Genomic DNA, 19,038 nt, shown 5'->3' on the forward strand with positions numbered 1-19,038 from the left:
TATGCGATCGAGAGTGAAGATAAGGGAATGAGACATTAAGTACCCAAAAATATAACATTCATTCCATATGTTCAATACAGTTACAAGAGATCAAGCCATACAAAAAAAAAAAAAGAGTTAAACCCTAGAATGTCGCCAATGCTCAGTGTTGATGATGACTGTAAAAAACAACGGGTCCAAGCTCATCAACGTTGTCATGGAGAGTCCACTGGCTACCGCTAGTTTCACTGGGGTGAAATAGAGAAGTAGTCTCTGGAAAACTAGGGAGTGAGAAATGTTCGGGATAATGGGATATTCAAGCCACTGGTTACCGCTAATTTTGCCGAGGTGAAATAGAGAAGTGGTCTCTAGAAAACTAAGGAGTGAGGCATGTTCAAGCATAATGGGATATTTAGACCTTCATAATAGATTTGGATCATCTACGAGTAGTGATGTTAGAAATCATGATCTGATCATAAGCAGCGGAAACAAAAATATGATTTTTAAGGTATCACGTTTCCAAATCTTACGGTGTAAATCGAAGACAAAAATGAAAAGTTACCTCGAAACGAAATATGATTTCATAGCCGATAACCCTTCTAATATCTCCCACGCGTGAGATGCCAAATCGGTCCACCCGAAACCGTCAAGACTCCAAAAGACTTGAGAGAAAAGGGACACGAAAATTTTCTCTAAAATTTTCGTTTTGATTCAACTGATTGATCTTATGGATTCTAGGTTTAATGGCCTATTTATAGGCAAAAACCCTAAAACCCTAAGTGTTGTTAGACCGGGCTTTAAGTGCTAGCAAAAAGCCCAATCCAACTTGATAATTAAATAAGTAATCATATTAATTATTTAATTATCCTTATTTATCTAATAAATAATTACACTTATAATTTAGTAATTCAATAATTACTAAATTTGCCCTTTTCCTTTTAAAACGATTTTTATTTGGGTGGGACTTTCTGGGTTCACAATTAAATTGGCAATGAAAATTAATCAATTATTAATTCTCGTAAATCATCAGTGACAACTAGTAATATGTCATGATTACCCAATTTAATGTGAAGCGAGTAATGTGAGCATTATACTACGGTGCCCTACAATGCAGTCTCTCTATCATACTATATCCCGACGAGATATGAGATCACAGTCAGCAGGTCAAATCTCTCGATCTCGTCATATGAACAAATCCAATAATCACGCTTGACTAATATGACACAACCTCTACGGAATCCAAATTCCGTCATCATATTACCTCAGCCAAGGATTTATCGTCAAGTGACCACTAGATCACATAGGATATCCTCCTCGTATATCCTCCATTGGATCACTGGATCTCGAGGTGATAGATTCCATGTCTGATGCACACATACCTCGTGTATTACTGAACTAGGCACATAGAAACGTACGGCTATCCCTGATTAGGACAACTATTTAATATCGCCGATATCCTAATCCACTAACACATAAATATCCATGTCATCTCAGGTCTAAGGACTAATGCAAATCCGTAGTTAATATTGAATCATTGACCCATAAGATAAAACCCATGTGATTCAATATTAACAGTCCCGTTTAGTGAACTCATTCCTATAACGAGCACCCACTCGTCTTCCTTCTGTATCTTATATAAAGTGGTACGAGACCCACCAATCTTGTCTTTCGGTATCTTATACCGAATAAGGAGGAAGACGATGTGCCGGCCTTTACGAATTACTAATTATCCAGGTTAAGAACTCTATGGCATGGAACATATTTATAGTATAACGTATTGTAGATTATCCATCTCGATTATTCTTAACAATTAAGAATGGTATCCACTCCTTATTATACTAAATGATATTTGTATGTTTAATTCAAACCATATTGTAATTTAAATTAAACATAAAACTTGCCATTAAATAGAGTTTAAAGATTTACAAGATCAAGCCCTATTGTGTCACTAGAACTGGTCTTAAGGGCTTATATCTAACAAGTGATCCATGCGAGATACGTCCAAAAATAACGGCAAAGCTCATATCAGGTTTTGGGATAGGATCTAGGTCGGGTTGGGGGTGAGACCAATTTAGAACAGGTTAAGGATATGCAAAATAGTTTGCAAATAGTAAATTCTACAACAAGGTTACATGAGCTTGTAGATCGACAACCTGTTGTTGGAGATCAACAACCTATTATTGAAGGGAAAAATGTGGGACACATAGCCGTAAACAGGATCTTGAAGTCGAGCTAGAGCTTCTATAGTAAGTGTAACGGTTGCCCAAAACTGGTCACTTACCGAAAGTTAGGCTAGGATTTTGGAAGCACTACTGGCACCAAAGACCTGATGGATGGCAGTAAAATGAATAAATGCTTCCTCATGGCAGAAGTAAGGGGTGAAAACACACAGTGGAGTACATCTCCTCAAAACTTTGTAGGCACCGCAAGGAAACCCGGGTCCTCACATGATTTCTAGATAGATCTGGGTACTGGATAGATCTAACTAGATCTAGGGACATGGGTCGGACCTAGATAGATGGGATAAATCTAAGTAGATCAGGTCAAACTATATCTGATTTAAGATTTAGATTGCAAGATTACAAAACTAAGGATATGATGAAAAATGGAAAACCTAAAGAAGAACAACAACGGGCACTGGTAGGTGATGGTCGATCAAGTGATGGCTACCAGTGGCAAGGCAGATCTGGTGCACGGCGATGACAGCAGGTGGATCGGCTGTCGGAGAGGGTTGCGAGCAGTGGCGGAGGCAGTCGGAGACAACTACGGCCGGTTACAGCGGCAGGGCGTTGTGTGCAGAGTAGGTTGAAGCCGCAGGGGTGATGGTCGGCGGTGGAGATAGAGGGGCAGAGGAAGTCGGCCAAAGGTGGACGCGGTAGATACGGTGGAGGTCGGGGGTGGTCGAGCTATGCGCCGTCGGTGGGCGTTCGCAGAGAATACGAACAGAGGATGAAGGAAGTAAAAGAAAGAAGAAGAAGAGGAAAAGGAAGAAGAATAAGAAAAAAAGAAAAAAAATAGATTTTTTATGGAAAAAAATGTGTTTTATAATTCCGGAGATTTTGGCAAGAAGAAAAAAAATTTATCTAGGCATGCAGAAGTTGAGTTTGGGGCTTTTTGGGTATTTATAATCCCAACCTTATGTTTCGAAGCATGGAACAACATAGATAGGTAATCAGGTAGGTTCTTCCCTAGTTATTCAACCAATCTGGTGCAAATATCGAGGATGAAATTTTGATATCTAGAATATATAGCAAATTTCGAGAACAAAATTTTGTAAGGAGAGGAGAATGTAATATCCTCGTATTTTGAGAATAATAATAATTAATTTTTTTAGTTTTAAAATATTTTTTGACATCCATTAGAGATTATAATTGAGAAAACTAATAGGCTTAAAGTTAGTGGGCTAAGTTGAAAAATGAAAGACTAAGTAAATGGGCTTAGAGTCAATTGGCTAACTTGAAAAAAGAAAAGCTAAGTAAATGGGCTTAGAGCTAGTAGGCTAAGTTGAAAAAAAGAAAGGGTAAGTAGATGGGCTTAGAGTTAGTAAGCTAAAAAAGTGGACTTAAAATTAATGAACTAAATGAAAGAATAATCTATTCAAAAGAAGATTTAGTGGAAAATAATTAAGGTGACAAAATAATTAAAAACAATGGGTGAAATAATTGAGAAATATGAGAGACAAAGTAGGGTGTGGACAAATAATTAAAAATTATGGGTGAGATTTAGTGAAAAATAATTAAGAAATGTGACAAAATAATTATAGATAATAGGTGAAATAATTGAGAAATGTGGGAGACAAAGTAAGGTATGGACAAATAATCAAAGATAATGAGTGAAATAATTGAAAAATGTGGAAGATAAAGTAGCGTGTTGACAAATAATTAAATATTATAGGTGAGATTTACTGAAAAATAATTAAGAAATGTGACAAAATAGTAGTTCACTACAATTATGTTAAGCTTAATTCAGCCTTATATAAATAAAGAAAACTTGAAAAGTCGGAGAACTTAAATTAGAAAGAGAAAGATTGTAAGAAAGAAAGATTTGAGAGTGAAAGAGAGATTTGAAAAAGAGAAAGAAAGAAAATAGGAAAAAATAATATAGAGAAAAATACCAAAAATTAGTAAAAAAATCCTATAGGTTAGGTTTAGTAGTTCGTGTGAAAATTTGTGGTAGAAGGAGTTGTTGGATACACAAACCGAGGTTTCGTCGTAGTATAGAAAAATACCGAATTGCTCCGCGGGAAGGTGACATATCTTCAAAAATTTCTTCAAAAATTTCAGAAATAGAGGAATGATATTTTAGAATTTTTGATGATGAAATTAGAAGAGAAATGTATGATTGGTATTTATTATGGATTTTTTGGGAAATACATGTTTGAAAATAAAAGAGAAAATGAAAAATAAATAGAACATAGATTCTGAAAATTATTAGGAAATTTCTGGGGCATAGAAATATTGTTTTAGGAATTACTGTGAAGAGAAACTGAGAAAATTTTAAGAGGAAGTATTTTTATTTCATAATCTTGAGGAAATAATAGGAGGAAATGGGAGAAATTAGAAAAATTAGAGAAAATAAGAAATCTGATTTTTTTTAAGTAATTTTGATTACCAGTGTACATCAAGGTCCATAATTGAGTACAATTGGAAGTCCGACACGAATTTTAAGGCAAAATTATGCTAGGGACAAAATTATCTTTTTGTAAGGTAAGTAGTACTTCTCAATTGAATTTAGTTTTATGAAAATGCTTGGTTTGTAAGTGGTTCTACCCAAAACCTAATTTTAAGTAAATGATTTTATCATATTGTCATGTCTTGACGTGAATATGTTCATGTAAATTGCATTTACATGTATTGATGATGAAATATGCATATGTACGCTGATATTATTGATCATGCGTTCGCATAAGGGTTTGAGAGTATGGGCCGGGACCATTGCTCTGCCAATGGTGCACCCATACACCTCAGCCTGGGAAGGAGGCTATGAAAATAGGGAGTAGCAATAAGATACGGTTGGCTCAAACCGAAATGATATTTTGCATCCATGCACACGAAATATGTTTATTGTTCCCTTACTTAGATGACTCATCATCTAATTTGACTTTGCCCTTGGAATATTCAAACGTTCCAGATGAAGATTGTAGTAGAAATGATGATGAATGAGGTATGAAATGACACTTAGCAAAGTGCACGATTAATTGAATGATGAATTGAATGTATGTTATGTAGCCCATGTATTTAAGTTATGCTACTTCAAATTCTGAATGTTTTGAGGAATGATGTTGTAGAATCTTATTTATGAAAAATGAGGATGTAAGAATTGATTTATGATTAATGTTAAAATGTTATGTTCAATTCTAGCTTCCGCATTTAATGTTTATGTTGATTCTCTTTCGAGATAAATGTATGGAAATTTTGGGATGGATAAAAGCAATAATATGATTTAGTCATAGTTTTAAATAGAAAAAAAATTATTATCCCAGAATTGTCCTAAGTTATAGCGTACTCAAAAAATAGGGCGTTATAGTTGGTATCAGAGCGAATGTGTAAGACCCCGTTTCGGCATAAGGTTGCCACGTAATTTCAGTAAGATTAAAATATCGAAAATATAGCTTAATAGCAAAATAGATCACCGAATCGACTACAAGGAATGCTCCGGAGTGTAATTGTCTAAGAAAATTGATATGGTCTCGATGAGCATTTCGAGATAGAATTTATAGAATTAAAAGAAATCGGAATTGAGACTGTGAAGCTTAGGAAATAAACCTAGCTTTTAATATGTATAAAACCACTTAATTAAATCCATAGACTATACACCTATATATATATACAAATACAATGGGCTATGGGCCATGGGCTCTATCATAGGATTAACCCTAGACTATAACCATATAACTCAACACTCCCCCTCAAGTTGGAGCATATATATCATATGCGCCAAGCTTGCTACAAATATACTCAATTCGAGGACCCCTGAGAGACTTAGTGAAGACATCTGCTAATTGGTTATTGGAATTGACAAAATCTGTGGTAATACAGCCAGATAAAATCTTCTCTCGAATGAACTGACAATCTATCTCGATATGTTTGGTCCTCTCATGAAAGACTGGATTGGAAGCAATATGTAATGCAGCTTGATTGTCGCAAATTAATCTCATCTGTGATATCTCCCCAAATTTGAGTTCCTAAAGCAATTGTTTTAACTAGATAAATTCACACGTTGCTAAGGCCATAGCACGATATTCTGCTTCGGCACTCGACCTAGCAACAACCTCCTGCTTCTTACTTTTCCAAGATACTAGGTTTCCTCCAACCAGAACACAATATCCTGAAGTAGATCGTCTGTCAGAAGGAGAACCTACCCAATCAACATCAGAATATCCGACTGCTCGAGTATGACCTCTGTCCTCATACAATAGTCCTCTACTTGGAGCTCCCTTAATATACTTGAGAATCCGGACTACCGCATCCCAGTGGCTATCATAAGGAGACTGTAAAAACTGACTGACAACACTGATTGAGAAAGAAATATCTGGGTGAGTGATAGTGAGATAATTAAGTTTTCCGACTAGCCTGCGGTATCTTCCAGGATCGGGAAGAGGCTCCCCCTGTCCTAGTAAGAACTTTACATAAGGGTCCATAGGAGAATCTATAGGTTTATAATCAAGCATCCCAGTTTCTTCTAGAATGTCTAACACATACTTCCTTTGAGAGATAACAATACCAGAATTGGATTGAGCAACTTCTATGCCAAGAAAGTATTTAAGTAACCTCAAGTCCTTAGTCTAAAAATAATGGAAAAGATGTTTCTTCAACTGAATAATACCATCCTGATCATCACCGGTGATAACAATATCATCCACATAGACAACCAAATATATACACCTCCCCTGTGATGTGTGTTTATAAAAAACCAAACGATCAGACTCACTACGAGTCATACCAAAGTCTTAAATGATAGCACTGAAATGACCAAACCAGGCTCGAGGAGACTGCTTCAACCCATATAGTGAGCGACGGAGTTTACAAACCTACCCAGACTCCCCCTGAGCAACAAACCCAGGAGGTTGCTCCATATAAATCTCCTCCTGAAGCTTACCATGTAAGAAGGCATTCTTAATGTCTAGTTGATACAATGGCCAGTAGCGGATAACTGCTATAGAGAGAAACAAACACACAGATGACATCTTAGCAACAGGGGAAAAAGTGTTACCATAGTCAAGGCCATAAACCTGAGTATATCATTTGGCAACCAAACGAGCCTTGAGGCGATCAACCTGCCCATTAGGACCCACCTTGATAGTATAGATCCACCGACAGCCAACAAGAGATTTCCCTGGGGTAAAGGAACCAAATCCCAAGGGCCATTGGAATGCAAAGCAGTCATCTCATCCACCATTGCTTGTCGCCACCCCGGATCAGAAAGTGCCTCACTAACAGTCTTAGGTACTGAAACAGAGGATAAGGAAGACACAAAAGCACAAAAAGAAGACGAGAGATGGTAATAGCTAAGAAAATTATAAATGGGGTGAGGATTGCGAGAAGAACGGGTACCTTTCCGAAGGGCAATAGGAAGCAAATCCTCAGAAGGTAAGACCACGGCAGGTGGAGAGACTGGAGCAGGATGTGAGGCAGCAGGAGTCACTGAAGTAGTAGGAGATGCGGGAGAAGGTGCAGAAGCAACATCTCTACCAGGAGGAGACCGAGGCTGATGGCGCCGATGATAAACCTGCAATAGGGTAGAAGAAGGAGCAGGAGGACTCGCAGGAAGAGGGATGGCCTCAGAAATGGGTTGACACTCGGAATGAGGCGAAGAGTAGAAAAGAGACGACTCAAAGAAGGTAACATCCGCCGAAAGAAAATAGCTGCGAGTGTCAGGAGAATAACATCGATAACCCTTCTAAAGGCAAGAGTAACCAAGAAAAATGCACTTGATGGACCGAGCAGACAACTTATCTTGACTGGGAGACAAATTATGGACAAAACATATGCAACCAAAGACACGTGGAGGAAGAATATATAATGGTTGATCAGGAAACAAGAGAGTGAGGAATCTAGTGCTGAAGAACTGATGAGGGCATCCTGTTAATGAGATAACAAGCAGCAAGGACAGCTTCAGCCCAAAAGCGAAAGGGGACTGATAGGATTTAATTGTATACATATTTTTATTTATTTTTTATCTTAAACTTGTGCTATTTTTTCTACATAAATGTGTGTTTATATGGATTTTATATTATTTTAATCTTGTTTTGTAGGAATTCACCAAAGGAAATAAATTCGAAGATTTGGACGTAAAAAGAAAAAATATATATATTATAAAGTTAATTTTAAAATTAATATTATAAATGAATATTATAATAAAAAATAAAAAATAAATATTTTAAATAATTAATATTATAATGTAATTAAAGTTATTATATTTAATAGTATATATTAAATATTATATATATTATTTTGTATATTATATTATATTATATATTGAATTATAATATATATATTTATCATTATAGCGGCAGAGACATTAATGTGTGAGTGTGGTTTTTGTGTGTGTGTTTATATAATAATATATTAATAAAATAAAGGGGTCCAATTGGATGGCAATTGAAACTACATGTGCCCTAAGTATATGTATATATATATATATATATTAAAATATGAGAGAAAAGGAAAAAAATGGAGAGGAGATTCTTGGGAAGAGCGGCGCACAGAGAGAAAAGGAAATTGAAGGCTCCTCCACCGCGCACAGTGAAGAAGGAATTGGAGAGATTTTGAAGTTGCGCACAGGAAAAATTGGAAAGGACGCTTCACGCTCGCAGCAATGATTTCGACCCAGTACAATTGTGATCCAGATCTAATTTCAGATCTGGGCAGGAAGCATCTTTCTCTCCTTTTAATTTCTATTGTTATTTTTACTTTAATAATGTCTAGCTAATTTATTTTAGCTAGGGTTTGGATGGATTTTAATTTTGGGATTATGTGATTCTTTGTTTAGTTTGATTTAAAACCTAATTATTATTTGCATGAGGATTTTATATTATTGTGCTTAATGCTTTAAAAGATTGGCCACCTTTTAATGATTTAATGATTTATGCATGACTGACTAAAGGATTGTTATAAATTAGATCCATAGGCAATATAAATCGCATGCTTGACTATGAGATCGAAAGATGATTAGCTCATGTGTGGGAATCGAGGAAGTTTAGTGAGTCAAATCCCCTTCAGAGATTAGAGGTTTCCAAAGAACTTAATGCTTATTTATTTCGTTGATATCTGCTCAAAAATCTGACAGTAAAATTGAATTAATAAAATATTAATATGACTTGAGAAAGCTTATTAATTAATTGAGGGAAATCCACCATCACATGCAAATAATTATAAAATATTGTAAAGGTATTTGTGGTTTTGAATCGAATTAAATAGATAATTACATAACCTAGATTAAATGAAATCTAAACCCTAGTGCACTCATTAATTAATTTTTCTCCCAAAGAATTTAGGTGGATAGCAATTCTTATAACTTACCCGGAGATCAGAAGCTCGAACGGGACGAGGTGGATTTTCATGTTTCCTTAAAAGCATTTCCTTAAAAATTTTACTAAAAGAAAAAAAAAATTTCTTTAAAAACAATTTGAGTCTACAGGAAAGTAAACTTTGCTCTGATACCACTATGTGACACCCGTAACTTACTTACATGCTTAATGATAATAATATTCATATAAAAATATTCGGAGCTTAAAACCAAAAATCATACTTCCTTTAAATCAAATAAAATTCCAAGACATGCTTTATGGCATACATATAGGAAAAGATCAGAGTTCAACCCTAAAAACATTGTTTTCAAAAGAAAACTAAACTTAAGTTCTTGAAAATCCTTTTTAAACAAGCCACCACGCTCCACGTCCATGTCCTGGTCTCCTCATTCATGCTCACCTGGGGGAGGGGGAAACATAAGGGGGGTGAGATTACGCAAATCTCAGTAAGTACAAGAGAACCATCATATGTATTTAAACAAGTCATGACATAACATAACATATCGTATGGAGACACGAGAGGTTCCACCAACTTGCAGGGGTAAGAACCCTCGTGCGTAGCGCTACCGAGCTCCGGTCCCGAAACTTGCGTGAACATAACATAACATGAGGGACCACATAACATAGTTCATAGTCATGCTTAAACATCATAAATAGTTCATAATGTACTTACCTTAACTTGGTTTGATGAGATTTGAATGCTGAAGGCTTCACCTTTACAAAAAGCTCGAAGCACTCCCGTCCAGCACGAATTTATCCCAACTTAGAATGAGGAAACTCTTGGCCATGAGCCCTATTTATAGGCTTGGAAACTTGGTCACCAAGTAAATCACAATCATTTCAAATCTTTTCTAAATCTTTCAAGATATTCCAGTCATTTCAAATCTTCTAAAATATTCTCTAATCATTCCATATCTTCTAAGATATTCTGCAATCATTCTTATCAAATCTTATCCAAATAAGATCTTATCAAATCTTATCCAAATCATATCAAATCTTATCCTTAAAGTCATCATGAGGCTTAATCTTTATCTCTAAAGTCATCATGAATACTTATCTTATCTCTAAAGTCATCATGAGCCTTCATCTTATCTCTAATATCATCACGAGGCTTCATCCTTATCTCTAATATCATTTATAAGGCTTTTCTTGAATCTCCCAAATGCCCTTAGGAAAAATATTTCAAGAATTACACTTTGGCCCAAACTTTTTAAGTAATTGCACTTAGACCCTTTTCAACTTGGTCCCTAGGCCAATTTTTAATTGCATTTTAGTCCCCGAAGAAAGGACTAATTACGCTAATACCCCTGGTTTTTAGGTAAATTACACTTTTACCCGAACCTCAATATTTACGATTTTGCCACTGGCTCAAAAACTGAACCTTTGTCTCAAGGCTTCTATAATCCCTTGAAAGGACATATTTGCTCAAGTATTAGAAGCTAAAAATCCCAAGTATTACATTATATTTCAGTTTAAAAATCTTGGGCGTTACAATCTACCATCCTAAAACAATTTTCGTCCTCGAAAATTTACCTTACTTCTTGTCATCAAACAACTGGGGATATTTGGATCGCATATCGTCCTCGCGCTCCCATGTTGCTTCTTCGACTGAATGATGTTTCCATAACACCTTGACCAATGGTATATCTTTATTGCGAAGCCTTCTTACCTCCCAAGTAACAATGCTTATTGGTGCCTCCTCATATTTCAGGTCTTGCTGTATCTCTAATGGTTGATGCTTTATTACATGGGTTGGGTCGGGGACATACTTTCTGAGCATTGATATGTGGAAAACATCATGTACTGCTGAGAGATCTGGTGGTAAGGCTAGCTGATAAGCAACGTTCCCAACCCGCTTTAAGATCTCAAACGGGCCTATAAATCGAGGTCTAAGCTTTCCTTTCTTCCCAAATCGTAAAACTCCTTTTATGGGTGTAACTTTTAAGAATACCTTATCACCAATGGCAAACTCCAAATCCCTTCTTCTTTTATCTACATAGTTTTTCTGTCTATCTTGAGCCTTCTTCATACTATCTTTGATCCTTTCAATGGCTTGTACAGTTTGTTCCACAATCTCTGGACCCAAAATCTTCCGCTCGCCAACTTCATTCCAATGAACAGGTGATCTGCATTTCCTTCCATATAGCGCCTCATAAGGTGCCATGCCAATAGATGCATGGTGACTATTGTTGTATGCGAATTCAATTAATGGTAGATGTTTCTCCCAATGTCCACCAAATTCTAGGGTACAAATACGAAGCATATCCTCTAAAGTTTGTATTGTCCTTTCAGATTGTCCATCTGTCTGAGGATGAAAAGCTGTACTAAAACTCAATTTGGTTCCCATGGCTCTGTGTAAGCTCCTCTAAAAGTTAGATGTGAATCTGGGGTCCCTATCCGATACAATGGAAACTGGAACACCATGTAGTCTTACTATTTCCTTAACATACAGTCGTGCAAGCTGATCCATTGTAAATGTCATCCGAATAGGTAAGAAGTGAGCTGATTTGGTAAGTCGATCCACGATCACCCAAATAGCCTCATGTCCTGTTACTGATTTTGGAAATCCTACAACAAAGTCCATCGTCACATGTTCCCATTTCCACTCTAGAACCTCCAATGGTTGCAGTAACCCTGTTGGTCGTTGGTGCTCAGCTTTCACCTGCTGACATATCAAACACTTCTCGACAAATTTAGCTATGTCTTCTTTCATATTCCTCCACCAAAACACTGCCTTTAGGTCACGATACATCTTTGTACTTCCAGGATGTACAGAATAAGGAGTGGAGTGGGCTTCTTCTAGAATTTCTTGCCTTATTTCCTCAAAGTTTGGCACACACAGTCTCCCTTGGTAGTAGAGTGTGTCATCACTAGCTATTGTGAAGTCCTTCCGCTTCTCAGTGTTAACCTCAGCTTTGATGTATTCAAAGAATTGGTCTCCCTTCTGATGGCTCTTAATCCGATCACGGAGAGTCGGTCGAACAGAGAGTGTTGCCATACGAGCATTAGAATTAGATGGCGTAGCAACAAACTCGAGGCTTAACCTCTCAAACTCCTTCCACAAAGGCTTTTGTGCTGTCAAAGCTTCTACTTGGCTCATTTTCTTTCTACTCAAGGCGTCCGCCACCACGTTTGTTTTGCCGGGGTGGTAGTGGATTTCACAATCATAATCTTTCACTAATTCCAGCCATCTCCTTTGCCTCATATTTAACTCTTTTTGTGTGAAGATGTACTTAAGGCTCTTATGATCGGTATAGATATCGCATTTACCTCCGTATAGATAGTGTCTCCAGATTTTCAAGGCATGCACTACTGCAGCAAGTTCTAGGTCATGTGTAGGATAGTTTTGCTCATAAGGCTTCAACTGCCTTGATGCATATGCAACTACCTTACCTTTTTGCATCAATACGCATCCAATTCCTTGTTTGGACGCATCACTATAAATAACAAAACCTTCTGACCCTTGAGGAATAGTTAATACTGGCGCGTTGACCAGCCTCTTCTTTAATTCTTCAAAACTAGTTTCACATTTCTCTATCCATTCAAACTTAGTACCTTTGCGAGTCAACTGCGTCAAAGGCCCCGCCAATTTGGAGAACCCTTCGATGAACCTCCTATAGTATCCAGCTAAACCCAAAAACCTGCGAACCTCATTTACATTGGTTGGTCTTGACCAATTTAATACCGCTTCTACCTTGCTGGGGTCCACTTCTATTCCTTGAGCTGTGACAACATGTCCAAGGAATACCACTCGCTCCAACCAAAACTCGCACTTCTTGAATTTTGCAAATAGCTTCTTTTCCTTCAAGATCCCTAAAACAACCCTCAAATGTTTTTCATGCTCTTCTTCACTTCGAGAATACACCAATATATCATCAATAAAGACAATGACAAATTTATCCAAGTACTCATAGAAAACTCGATTCATTAGGTCCATAAAAACTCCAGGCGCATTAGTCAAGCCAAAGGGCATGACTAAAAACTCATAATGACCATACCGAGTTCTGAAAGCTGTCTTCGAGATGTCACTAGATTTGATCCTCAACTGGTGATATCCTGACCTTAGATCAATCTTTGAGAATACTCGTGCACCTTGTAACTGATCAAATAAGTCCTCAATCCTGGGAAGAGGATACTTGTTCTTAATAGTAATCTTATTCAATTCTCGGTAATCGATGCACATCCTCATTGATCCATCTTTCTTCTTGACGAATAATACCGGTGCTCCCCAGGGGGATACACTTGGTCGGATAAATCCTTTCCCCAATAGTTCCTCTAACTGGGTTTTCAACTCGTGTAGCTCCTTTGGTGCCATCCTGTAAGGAGCTTTAGAAATAGGTGCGGAACCGGGCACCAGATCAATAGTGAACTCTACTTCTCGTTCTGGTGGCATTTCAATCAAGTCATCAGGGAAAACCTCTGGAAAGTCCTTTACTATTTAACGTCATTCACTGTTAATTCTTTTCCTCCCTTAACCACCACTGACATTAAGAATCCAATACATCCTTCCGACTATAATAGTTTCTTGGCTTTTAATGCTGAAATGACACGGGGAAGGTATTTTGTCTCAGCCACTGAAAGGCAAAGTTCTATCCCTTCAAGATACTTACAAACTATTTCCTTTTCAAAGCATAGAATGGTCGCATGGTGCTTGAAAAGCCAGTCCATTCCCAAAATCACATCGAATTCTTACATATCTAAGACATATAAGGTTGTTTCTAAAAACTTTCCCCCGACCTCCACCTTAGCTGTTCTTACTACATGATTCGTGCCTATTATATCTCCTGAGGGTATTGTTACTCCTAAGCGAGTACTTACATGTTCCACATGTGCATTGCATTTACTTGCAAACTTAGGGGATATAAAAGAATGGGTGGAACCAGAATCAAACAAAGTATAAGCAGGTATTCTAGAGATGAGGATGTTACCTGCCAACACGTTGCGGTCCTGATCCTCCTCCTATCCTGTGAGTGCATACACCCTAGCTTGCCCCTTAGGGGGATTTCCTGGCTTCTATTGATATGGTTGTTGCTGCTGTTTCTTTACCTGACCCTTGGGACAGAATTTGGCAATATGACCCATTTCACCACAACTGTAACAGGAGTCAGTTCCCATGAGACACAGTCCAGTATGACGCTTCTGACATTTGCCACACACTGGGTTCAGTTGATAATACCCTGATGTTGGACCGCCTTCTTTATTCTTCTTTGAATAATCCTGCTTTCCTTTACCTTTATCCTCCCACTTACGTTTTTCTAGTGGTCCAGACTGTGATAGCTTGCTATTGCTGCTGGAGCTTTCTCTAAAGTTCGCCAGTTGGGCCTTAGCTAGCACCTCATGATATGTGCTTAACTCAAAAGTTACGATTGCCTGCCGTAAATCATCTCTCAACCCTTGTTCAAAGCGCCTTGCCCTCTTTTGTTCTGTATCCACTAAGGCTGGGGCAAAACGTGATAGCTCATCAAACTTCCTTTCGTATTCAATCAAGGTCAAGCTACCTTGTTTTAACATGAGGAACTCTGCTTCCTTCTGGTTACAGATGTTAGCGGGGTAATACTTCTTAAGAAAAAGTTCCTTGAACTGATCCCAGGTCCACCCATGTCCCTGGGGTCGGGATCTGGCAGTAGAATCCCACCAATGCCTTGCTCCATGTTGTAACATATATGTAGCGCAAGTTACCTTCCTAGGGTCTGGACAATCTATGAGATTAAAGATCCGTTCAATTGTTGCTATCCAATCTTCAGCTACTAGAGGGTCTAACCCACCCTCGAAAGTTGGAGGTTGAAGCTTCCAAAACTGCTCTACCAAGGTAGCATTGTTTCTTAGGTTTTCTTGGGGAGGTGCAACTGGTGGTGTGGCAAGTGGCGTCATGTTGCGAATGGCATCAATGAACTGCATGAACTGCCCGTTGAGGTTGTTGGTTTCGCTAGCCTCATTTTGCGGCTGCGTGCCCCTACTATTGGCACTTCTTGCACGGGTTTCCATAACCTTATGTGAAAAAGAATAATTAATTCCTAAATATAGGGTCCTTAAAGATAAAGAGTACTACGATTCATTTTGCAGGCTCTTCTTGATGGACTTGATTCCTAATTGCTTTCATTCTAATAAGCCTTTCCTAAACAAGTATTTCCGCTATAATCATGAACTCTTGAGTTTGGAGCAATATCACTAGCGAAAAATGCATACTAATTAATGACAAATAAGAATCATATCTCTCACATACTTATTCCAACATGAGCTTCATACGTGTGCATACATATAACAACATATGCTCATAAATATAGCTTGAGAGAATAACTGCATAGTTAAGGGGGATATGACTTGCATGAGCATAATATCCGTAAAGAATAAGCATAGCAATTCTTATAACTTACCCGGAGATCAGAAGCTCGAACGGGACGAGGTGGATTTTCATGTTTCCTTAAAAGCATTTCCTTAAAAATTTTACTAAAAGAAAAAAAAAATTTCTTTAAAAACAATTTGAGTCTACAGGAAAGTAAACTTTGCTCTGATACCACTATGTGACACCCGTAACTTACTTACATGCTTAATGATAATAATATTCATATAAAAATATTCGGAGCTTAAAACCAAAAATCATACTTCCTTTAAATCAAATAAAATTCCAAGACATGCTTTATGGCATACATATAGGAAAAGATCAGAGTTCAACCCTAAAAACATTGTTTTCAAAAGAAAACTAAACTTAAGTTCTTGAAAATCCTTTTTAAACAAGCCACCACGCTCCACGTCCATGTCCTGGTCTCCTCATTCATGCTCACCTGGGGGAGGGGGAAACATAAGGGGGGTGAGATTACGCAAATCTCAGTAAGTACAAGAGAACCATCATATGTATTTAAACAAGTCATGACATAACATAACATATCGTATGGAGACACGAGAGGTTCCACCAACTTACAGGGGTAAGAACCCTCGTGCGTAGCGCTACCGAGCTCCGGTCCCGAAACTTGCGTGAACATAACATAACATGAGGGACCACATAACATAGTTCATAGTCATGCTTAAACATCATAAATAGTTCATAATGTACTTACCTTAACTTGGTTTGATGAGATTTGAATGCTGAAGGCTTCACCTTTACAAAAAGCTCGAAGCACTCCCGTCCAGCACGAATTTATCCCAACTTAGAATGAGGAAACTCTTGGCCATGAGCCCTATTTATAGGCTTGGAAACTTGGTCACCAAGTAAATCACAATCATTTCAAATCTTTTCTAAATCTTTCAAGATATTCCAGTCATTTCAAATCTTCTAAAATATTCTCTAATCATTCCATATCTTCTAAGATATTCTGCAATCATTCTTATCAAATCTTATCCAAATAAGATCTTATCAAATCTTATCCAAATCATATCAAATCTTATCCTTAAAGTCATCATGAGGCTTAATCTTTATCTCTAAAGTCATCATGAATACTTATCTTATCTCTAAAGTCATCATGAGCCTTCATCTTATCTCTAATATCATCACGAGGCTTCATCCTTATCTCTAATATCATTTATAAGGCTTTTCTTGAATCTCCCAAATGCCCTTAGGAAAAATATTTCAAGAATTACACTTTGGCCCAAACTTTTTAAGTAATTGCACTTAGACCCTTTTCAACTTGGTCCCTAGGCCAATGTTTAATTGCATTTTAGTCCCCGAAGAAAGGACTAATTACGCTAATACCCCTGGTTTTTAGGTAAATTACACTTTTACCCGAACCTCAATATTTACGATTTTGCCACTGGCTCAAAAATTGAACCTTTGTCTCAAGGCTTCTATAATCCCTTGAAAGGACATATTTGCTCAAGTATTAGAAGCTAAAAATCCCAAGTATTACATTATATTTCAGTTTAAAAATCTTGGGCGTTACACAAATTGCGGTGGATGACCATCAAAGGACTCAGATCAAGAACCATCATCATGAGCAACATTAACACGAGGAGGGTGGCCAAGTAACTTATAACACTGTTACTTAGTATGCCCCCACTTGTGACAATAGTTACACTTGGGGCGTTTGCCCCAATTACCACGATCTCCGCCCTGGTCGCCACTACTCTGAACTTGAGAAGCCATGACTGAATGATCATCTGCAGAAGATGGAGGCATTGTAGGAACATATGAAACCCGAAGAAGACGAGAATACACTTCATCCATAGTAGGTACAATAGGACTAGCAAGAATCTGATCACGAACAGGAGCAAGCTCAGGACCAATGGCAGTAAGAGTACACACCATGAAGAACTTATCCCGCTGAGCTAGATCCTCTGCAGCATTCTTACCAGCAGGTAACAAGGAGTTGAATTCAGCTTTAATAGAGGCCATTCGACCAAGAAAATCAGGAAGATTCAAACCCTGTTGTCATAAACTGAGCAGATTAGACACAACTGAGTATAGGCGTTGAATGTCATTAGTGTATAATGCCTTGGCCTGAGCCCATAATTCACAGCACGTGGTATAGTTAGTATAGATCGAATGAAGAGAGGGATCAATTAACTGCCACAGGAAACTGTACAACAGAGCATCAGCTTTCTGCCACTCGGGTTTGTTTGTGGTCACATTCTCAGCCTTGGTAGTTAGATAATCCTGTAAGCCTTGACCCATACACCATAGTTCAATCGCCTTGGACCAAGAGATATAATTGGAACTACCCATCAACTTCTCAGTAGCAATAGCTGGAGAGGGAGACAAAATACCAGAAAAGGAGCCAGATTTACTAGTACTAGCCATGTTAGATAAAAGGGAGCCCTACAAGATCAACAGATCTGAAACCAAAGGGTTAAATAAACCAAAAAATAAAGGCTGGATGATCGAGCACAGAGAACAAGTACGTTGGAGTGACGACAAATGGCGGATGCTGGTGACCGACGGCCCCGGATGGCAGCGGATGGCGATGAAACCACCTGGGCTGGGATGGACTGAAGGAGGCGAGTCCAATGGTGAAGACGGTGTTGCATCGGAGCACTGGTGAGAGAGATTGGAGCAAAAATGTCTCCGTAAACAGTGCGAGAGAGGCAACGCGTGGAGGTGGCAACGGCGACGATCCTCCGGGGGTCAACAGATCGGAGGCCGGCGAATGCAACAGCAGTGGTGCTATGAGTGATCGATGGTCGGACGGTGAAGACCCGCAGCTGACCAGTAGCGCGGGCGGTAGAAACGCAGTGGGCGGCAACGGCGGTGGCACGGCAGGCTGTGGTGGTCGGTGGCGATGTGACCGACGGTGTTCGTCAGTGATGTGGGTAGCGGTGACTGCGATGGCGGCGACATCTGCGACGGCGGCAGCATCTGCGACAGCGGCGGCTAGGGTTTGTATTAAAAACTAGGGTTTTTGTTTTAGCTCTGATACCATGTGAAGCTTAGGAAATATACCTAGCTTTTAATATGTATAAAACCACTTAATTAAATCCATAGACTATACACCTATATATATATACAAATGCAATGGGCCATGGGCCATGGGCTCTATCATAGGATTAACCCTAGACTATAACCATATAACTCAACAGAGACGTTTTTTGGTACAGCTAAA

The sequence above is a fragment of the Diospyros lotus genome, chromosome 6 (genome assembly GCF_014633365.1).
Source record: "Diospyros lotus cultivar Yz01 chromosome 6, ASM1463336v1, whole genome shotgun sequence".
In the NCBI taxonomy this organism is placed as follows: domain Eukaryota; kingdom Viridiplantae; phylum Streptophyta; class Magnoliopsida; order Ericales; family Ebenaceae; genus Diospyros; species Diospyros lotus.